Source organism: Aquila chrysaetos, chromosome 2 (assembly GCF_900496995.4).
Source record: "Aquila chrysaetos chrysaetos chromosome 2, bAquChr1.4, whole genome shotgun sequence".
Taxonomy (NCBI): Eukaryota; Metazoa; Chordata; class Aves; order Accipitriformes; family Accipitridae; genus Aquila; species Aquila chrysaetos.
Window position 1 is genome coordinate 20,530,256 of NC_044005.1, and position 8,154 is coordinate 20,538,409.

The window sequence follows — 8,154 nt, forward strand, 5'->3', positions numbered from 1 at the left end:
TATTACTACAGAGTCAAGACAAGGCCCTGAATATTGCTTCCTGAAAGGCATATGACTGGAATTTAAATAATTTCATCTGCATGCAGCTTAAAAAAAAAAGTCCAGTCCAGCCACAAGCGATCGAAGCTCTTTGCAAGGCATCTGCTTTAACGTGTGCTATTAGGAGTGATGATACCCAGCACCAGCACTGGACGCAGTGTACTTAAACGAGTCCTACAGCATTGCCGCCTTCCACCTTTCAGCTACTAGCTGAAGCTTCCGCCTTCTAGCTCTGAGCCCCATAACCTCTGTGAAGGTGGCTTGCAGGTACCAGCTGAGAGAACAAGCTGGGAATCGTCCCAAAGGTTAATGCTTAGCGCTGCCCGGGGGCGTCACGCAGCAAGTGATGCTCGGAGAGCCCCGGGGCAACACCTCCGTCCTTCAGCAGCGTTTCTCAAACTTCCCAAGACTACCCAACCTTTTCAGAAAACAAACCAGCCTGCACCGTCTTACAGAGCTTTGTCACGACGGTTTTTACTCCTAACCTGTAAAAATCGGGCTGTATTTCAAACTTCCACCTACTTCTGACTTCTCCTCTTGCGGTGTTTTTTTGTGAGTTTTTGGGGGCTTGACTGGCTGCGCGCGCTTCCCACCTGTTTAATTTCTTGGTTTGCCGACGACCCGGGGCCCCCTCTGCGGCCTGCACGCTCCGCAGGCAGCCGCGGCGCCGGCGCCGCCCGGCTGGAAGCGCGGTCGGCGCCCTCCCGGTGCTGGCGGCCGAGGCAGGGCCGCCGCCCGCCCGCCGCCCGCCGCCCGAGGAGCGGCTGCCGGCGGTCCGCGGGCTCCTCCCGGCGGCGGCCGCGGCGCCGCTCTGCAGCGCGAGCCCCTTCCCGCCGGGACGGGCGGGCGGAGGGCGGCGTGCCCGGCCGCGCGGGGGCCGCGGGGCGCCCGGCAGGGGGCGGCGGGAAGGCTTGTGCCGGGCCGTTAGGGAGCGCCGGGGAAGCTTCTGAGAGGCGGCTCCATAGCTCAGTGGTTAGAGCACTGGTCTTGTAAACCAGGGGTCGCGAGTTCGATCCTCGCTGGGGCCTGGGCGTATTTTTAGGTCGCCCCGCGCCGCATCCGTAGGCGACGAGCCCCATTTTGGGGCGTTTTGGTGGTGGCGGACCAGCGCGCGCGTGCGGGCTCCGTGGGCTTGTTATTAAGACGAATGTTTTGGAAACAAACGCTCTTGGTAAAATAGGAGTGCTAGCAATAATATTGGTCACCGAATTAACTCATGGCTCTGCTTTGTGCTGGCGGGGGAGCGGGGGGGAACAATAAGCACTTTGGGAAGCCGCGTGGGGATGGCTCAGTAAATATTTGTGCAGCTCACGTCACAATTTTCCTGATGGGAGCTTTGGCAAAATGCTGTTAAGGGGTTTAAAAGGAACAAATTGCCCCTGAGTGGAGAATAAGCTGGACAGGATTATCTGACTCTTCACAGCTTGTCAGGCAAGCTGACCAGTTGGGTTTATTTCTGTGCTGGAGGCTGGACAGAGGAGGTGTAATAATTCTTTGCCTTTTTGTTTGTTTCTTTTAGGTTATAGAAAGAGCTAGAAACCTCTGCACAAATCCTCTTGAGCACCACACTTTAAAAATATGCATTCATTTTTCTCAGAAATCTTGCGAGCAGGGCATTTAGTTTCTAGCGCTGCAAACACCACAGCAATCGTTACCGACATCAAGCAGGCAAATTAATACATGTGCTTTGGAGAGGGGAAAGGACAACACTTGCGGCGCACATGCTGCAAGGGGCTCAAACCGTGGCGGAGCTGTTGAACAGGCAGGCAGCTGCTGGAGGCTGCGGCTCGGCATGCCGGAGGCTGCAGCTTGATGTGTCGAGAAAGACGCGTGGGCTGTGGTGTAGCGCTGCAGCCTGTGTTATACCCTCCCGGCTCCTATGACAGCTTCTCTGCAGCCTCCTCTTCCTGCTGAGAGTAGATCAAAGCTGTGGTGATGCACGGGGCTGTATGAGTTGCCATTGCTGTCGTGAGAGGAGCAGGGGGCTGACAGGCTGTTTGCCCCTTACGGTAGGAGCCGTGCTATGCCATGAGGCCCAAAACGCATTTGAATTTGCTGTGCTTCGGGGTTCTTTCACAGAAGAGTATGCTTGGAATGACTCCTTGTTCGCAGCATTGCCTCCCCGTCCTATCCGGGAAAACAGTGCTTGGTCCTAATCTCAGTGTTACCAGTTGACTCTCACCCTAGCTGGTTCCTTGGTTCGGCAGTCCTCCCGGAGTCCTTGCGTCAGGTTCATGGAGGCAGTAATAAAACCCATCCCTTGAGAGGATCTGTTCTCTCCGGGGGGGTCTGGTCGAAGGCTGGGTGCAGCGTTTCTCCGTCGACAGGGCACTGGGTTTCGCCACGACCAACCAGTGCATCATCAGATCCCTGGGATGCCACAGATGGTCTTAAGAAGCAGTCACGCGCGTGCTTGAAGAGGCTGCGTAGTTTGTTCAGTCTCTCGCAGGATCATCCCGAGCGAAGGTGCAGGAGCTGCCACTGCAGCTGGGCCCGGCGCAGCCCGGCGCCATCGGTGCTGCGTTCAAGGGGATGGGGCCGTGACGCTTCGTGCGCGGTGCTTGGCTGCTCCGCTCCCCACAGCCACGAGGTACGGTAGGAGCAGGGTTCAGCTCTTCCCGCCTGTGGTAGCTGTATACGTATGAGCTGCCACGGAGGCCTTTCTAGAACGCTGACAGGTTGCTCGGTGTGCCCTCAGAGCAGTCCGGAAGCGTGAGTGGGAGCTACGGCACCCCGCGTTAGGAGGGGCCCTGCGCCTCCGTGGCAGGGCCCCGCGGCGCCAGCCCTCGGCGCTCGGGGCGCGGCGGGGACGGCAGCGGCGGGCGCGGCCGATGCAGCCGGAGGCCTGCAGAGGGAGAGCCAGCGCCTCAGAGCGGGCCGCGGGCCGCTCGGGCGGTCGCCGGGCGGAGCTGCCGCCGGCCGCCGCCCCGCGGAGCGGTGCTCTGGGGTCGCTGGCCCCCCCGGGCCGCCGGAGCACCTGAAACGGGGGCCCAGAGCCGGCGGCGTCGGTTGGGAGAAGCAGAAAGGAGAGGAAGCCGGGGCGAGTGAAGGGGCGAGGGACCACGCTCCTCCCTTGGCTTCCCAAAGTCCGTGCCTGAGATCCCCTCACCCGCCCGTGGCGCCGCAGGACCATCCCCCGCCGGCACCGGGAGGGGGACGCGGCTGCGGCGGGGCTGGGGGCGATGGCTGCCGCGGCGGCGGCGGGCTCGGCAGCCTCGGCCCTCGGAGCGGAGCCGGGAGCGCCGCGTTATTGCAACGCTGCCTTAAATTCTGAGCTTCCCGCTGGTGCGGTTGAATTTTTTTCAGAGGTTTTTCTTTACAGTTGAACGGGGCCTGTTTGCCAATAGCAGGCTTAAGAGTCTTTTACGGCTGCTCTGCTGTCATATTAGCCATGGCGGACCGGGTGACCTGCTGCCACAGCGGGCCCCGCAGACACCCGCCGACTCCGGCAGCCGGGGCCGGGGGCTGGGACCGGCAGGGCGTGCCGGCCCCGCTCCATGCCTTTCTGTGGGACCTGTCTGCTAGCGGTGCCCAGTGGCAAGAGCGATCGGTACCACCGCCCCTGCCCCCGGTACCACCGCCCCTGCCCCCAGTACCACCGCCCCTGCCCCCGGTGCGGTCACGCGCGGGCGTGAGTGGAAAGCAGGAGGTGCGCCCAGGCCTCCTCTGAGCTGATTTTCCCTGCCTTCTCCATCTCCCATGGGACACCTATACACCATTCCCTGATCACAGCCAAGGGGTGACCCCAGAATCTCCTCCGTACTCTACAAGTGGTGTCATCCACACTCGGTTTCATGCTACAGAGGAAGATTTATTAGTAGCTGTTGTTACTGAAGGTGAGAAACGTGTCAAAGCCTTGCTCGGAAAAGCTCAGGTGACCTTCACTAGGTCCAGTGATACAGTCATTGGTGATATCATCAGAAAATGTCTTTATGGTTTGTTTCTCCAAACTGTGGTGAGGGCCCCAGACAGGACTAACTGTGTTTTCATTTTGGACCACTAGCACAGCCCCTTAGAATTACCACAGTGTCTGCAAAGACAGATACCTTGCCATCACTGCAAGGCATTCTGAGCTCATCTCGGAGATATTTCTTCTTGTTATGTTTTTTCCAGGAAATGTATACCCATCTTGCTCCGCTCAACAGCAGGAGGCCTTACACAAGAAGAGACTGTTTTCTTCAAGAGTCTACTATTTTTCTTTCCAGATATGTAACAAAAATTGACATATCTAAGCATAGCTTACTGCAGTGTGATATCATTTTTGACAATGGGAATAGGGAGTCAAAGTCAACGACTGTGAAACTGGTTTAGCCAACAGAGGAAAAATGAAATACAGACTCTTTCAATATTCCACATGCTTCAATATTGTATAGATGCTGCCAAAACATCATAAATTTCTAAAAAAACCCAAACAACCTCTCTCCCAACCAAACTCCAAGCACTTTCAAAATCTTAAGATTAATAAAGAATGCTTCCATTTGTTTAGTCAGAAAAGTACTAAAGCAATTCTGACTTGTGTTTCTGGACTTTCTGCAAGAACTTAAAGTTTGATAGCTTTGGATTTGTGCCAGTGAGGTAAAGCCAAAAAGTGAAAGTCGAGACTTTTTTTGTCCTCACCTGATGCAAATACAGCCATCAAGAAAGTCTTCAATGAGCAGTGAAAATGTTTGCTTGTAATAACCTCAGGTGTTAACAGTAACACCGAAAAGAAAGATGTGTTTGTCTTCTAAAGATACTACTTTTAGTCAGACATTGCTCTTTTAATTCTGTTCTTCTGGTTGCTAAAACAACACAAAATTCCTTGTGCATGACAAGATATCATGCTCCTAGTCAGGCTCTTCCAGGATGTTCCACAACTTGGTGCCTGAACACTTATGTTTACAAGTTTAATTGTCCTGTTACTTTGTGTAGAGTTCCTTTCTCAGGGTGTCATTAACAAATTTGCAAGAGTTGTTTGAAGGTGGGTGGAAAGAAGTCTGAACACCACAATCACCAGCTATAATACTGATCCAGTCTGGTATATCCTGACCTCCAGACCAAGCTGTCTCCTTGCCCCTTTTCCTCCTCCTCTGTCAAGAAATCTCTCCTTCTTAAAAGAAAGTAATTAAAATACCGCTGTTCAAGACCAGGTGCAGGCCAAATGCATCCCCAGATGAAGTGGGAGCTCAATGCATTAGGACTTTGAATGATGATGCAAGGCAATCTTCACAGGGGAGTAACAGTAGATAAATCTGTGCTTAACTGGTATTCTTGGCAAAAGACCATATTTCTGAGCCAGTTAGCTATGGATGGAGGGATAACTAATGAACCCATTTGGCTTCCAGTATGGATGTTATTTACTGTGATGTTAGCATATGAATAAGGATGCTTAAAAAGAACGGAGGGGGGGGTGCTCTTTGTTAATGAGAAAGTGCACATGAATTAAATCCTTCAGCCTTGGCCAGGAGAGTGACTGTTCTGTTTTAAAGAAAAACAACATTTTCTATAGTTTCAGGGAATCTTTCCTAACACTTGAAGAATAGAAGGAAAGCAAACAGAAATGTCTTTTATTAAAACTCCCCAAGATATTTAACTAACTAACTGGGCAATATGTGATACTAGCCTTGCTTATGTTTTAATATCGTGGTCTGTCTATAGGTTTTGATGGTGCACTTCAGTAGAGAGATGTTGCCTAAGGTAAAACATGGCCTTTTTTTCCATGGCAGTTTATAATCTAATGATGGGAACACCAGGTCCTGGCAGCACAGAATCTAGGCACAATACAATAGGTTTGAATATAATAAAATGCATAGAGCAGTAGAGGGAAGGGTCCTTTAAAAATCTTGTGTGTGTGTGTGTAATTTATTATGACTTGAGTGGATGAAAAAGAGCAAGAGAGCTTGACTTTAGAAAGGATGAAGCACTGTTCATTTAGAATCTATGTATCTTATGTATAGATGAAAAAAAATCCCTGCCGACATCACTAAACTCAATGGGCTCTTCAGATTATTACAATATTTCTGGCTTTCAGGTGACCAAAAATTAGTATGTAAGTAGAACTAGTCTTAGGGACAAGCTGAAGCTTAAACAGAATTTAGAAATACAATCCTAAAGTATTAGAAATACAATCCTAAAGTATTAGGAAAAATAAAAAAGTAATTCAGCTTTCTTGCCTGCTTCTCTAGGACTAGTTCTCTAAATTTATCCAGTTCCAGCTTACCTTAATATGAACATAAATTAATCCAGAGACTGCAAATGGAGAACTTTCATGATAAAAAAGGCTGTTATCAACTGTGTCAACCTCTGCTCAAAGCAGAGGCTGCTGTGCTGACAACAGAGCCAGTAGAACACTACCCAACGCTGGATGTATCTGACTGCCCATCTGCATATATCTGATTACCTCTCAGACAGACCCTGTGCGTAGGCTTCTCACAAGTAAAGCACATTCATTCCTTCTGAAGATAAACAGAGGAGTTGTTCCTTTTGGTCACCAAGTTACAGACTATTTTTGGACAAGAACACTGTTGCTTGCAATCCCCTTGCTGTATCTGTGAGACTTGCTAATGATCATGGTGCCTGTACATGTAAACAGTCTCAAATCTGAGAACGATGCATTCCTGCCTGACAAGAGGCTACAAATATGCCTGCTTATTCCCTTCAGAGGACTGGTACTGTTGATTGCATCACCACAGCAAGAACTTTAATCCATACCAAAAGCCATTTGTAATAGAAATTAATAAAGAGCAAACCCACAAGGACGAATATTTCTCACTGCGTGTAGCAGCTGTATAGAGACAGCTGTCTCTGTCAACATGCTAATATTTTTTTAGATTGATAAAACACAGCATTGAAAAGCCATACTGTTGAACTATGCAATAAAAAGATTATAATTTAAATGTGACCACATCCTTCTGTAGAAGCTTCCTCAAGACAAGGATGTAGAGTTTCTATGCTTAATTTACATTGAAGCACTGTGTGTTTTTTAAAGCAAAGCAAATAACATGAGAAAGCTGAAATTTTAGACACTGAAGTGTAATCCATGAGAGACCTTCCTTGTAGATTAGAAATTCCTCAGCTATTTATAACTTTTTAAGCATTGAGTAATGTGAGTATCACATTTTGTTTGGGCTTGTCATTTTAGAATTATCTGTGTAAGAACTTGGGATGTGCATGTTTAATTTGCAGTAAGGTACTTGCAGTTACTACTTGTAATTTGTTTTATTCTAGAAGCTAGATGAAAAAAATCCCCAGGAACTGACTACGTTAAGAATATCTACCATACTTGCAGAAGTGGGCTTCCATGAAGACTACTGATAGTTGGAAGAGTAAAACCAGATGATCTTCAATATGTAAGGTTTTTTTAAATCTTGGATTTGCAAAGAAACAACAGTATTTGCATCCAGCTATCATTCTGGGTGTTATTTGTATTATAGATTGTTCATTGCTTTTTGATTATTACTCAGTTAAACTGTAAATGTTTTTAGTGAACCAGAAAGAGTTTTGCTTTCTAGTGCAGAGAGCCCTGCCTTTGGTCACATACCCCTCCACTTGGCAGGCTACTAAGAAGAGGTATGAGAAAGCTCTCCCTGTTTCTTTTATGGTTTGAACAGAAGGGATTTTTTTCCTATGATTTTTATATTTTTCGTTATATTTAATGAGTTTCCTTGGTTCTGTGGATCTGTTCTCCCATGAAGCTGATGGAAATGCTGATATATTTGGGTCCTCTTTCAATGAATAATAGCAGCCATTATTCAGTGTAAAACTTCAAAAATGACAATCACAGTGTATGTGCAGCAGATCTCCAGGGCAATCAGATGTGTGTGTGCCAGCAGAGTGTTCACTTCACCTTGCAAAGAAGGGCTGTTTGAGTCTACTACGTTTTTTGAACTAGCCAGGCTGGATTTATTGGGGAAAAAAAGCTTGTTCAGTTGTTATAATTAACTGTTTAATAAACTGCAGGCTCCTTACCAGAAGAACAGCGGGAACAAAACTAGAAAGTGCTGTCATGACTATTCTAAAATCAGCTGGTTGCCCCTTGAAAACATTTCTACTGGGTGCTGGCCTGAGCAGTGTGTCTCTGCTGCCTGCTTTGTGTACTCCAAGGGCAAACATGTTGTCTGCTTTTTTTCAAAAATC

The 8,154-nt window shown here is 48.9% G+C and overlaps 1 non-coding gene across 1 annotated transcript; it reads left to right on the top strand.

Moving 5' to 3' along the window:
- The first annotated feature begins 994 nt into the window (after nt 1-994).
- On the top strand, nt 995-1,067 carry TRNAT-UGU. Its single transcript has one exon. It is a non-coding gene; the product is annotated as a tRNA-Thr (tRNA).
- The last annotated feature ends 7,087 nt before the right edge of the window (nt 1,068-8,154 follow it).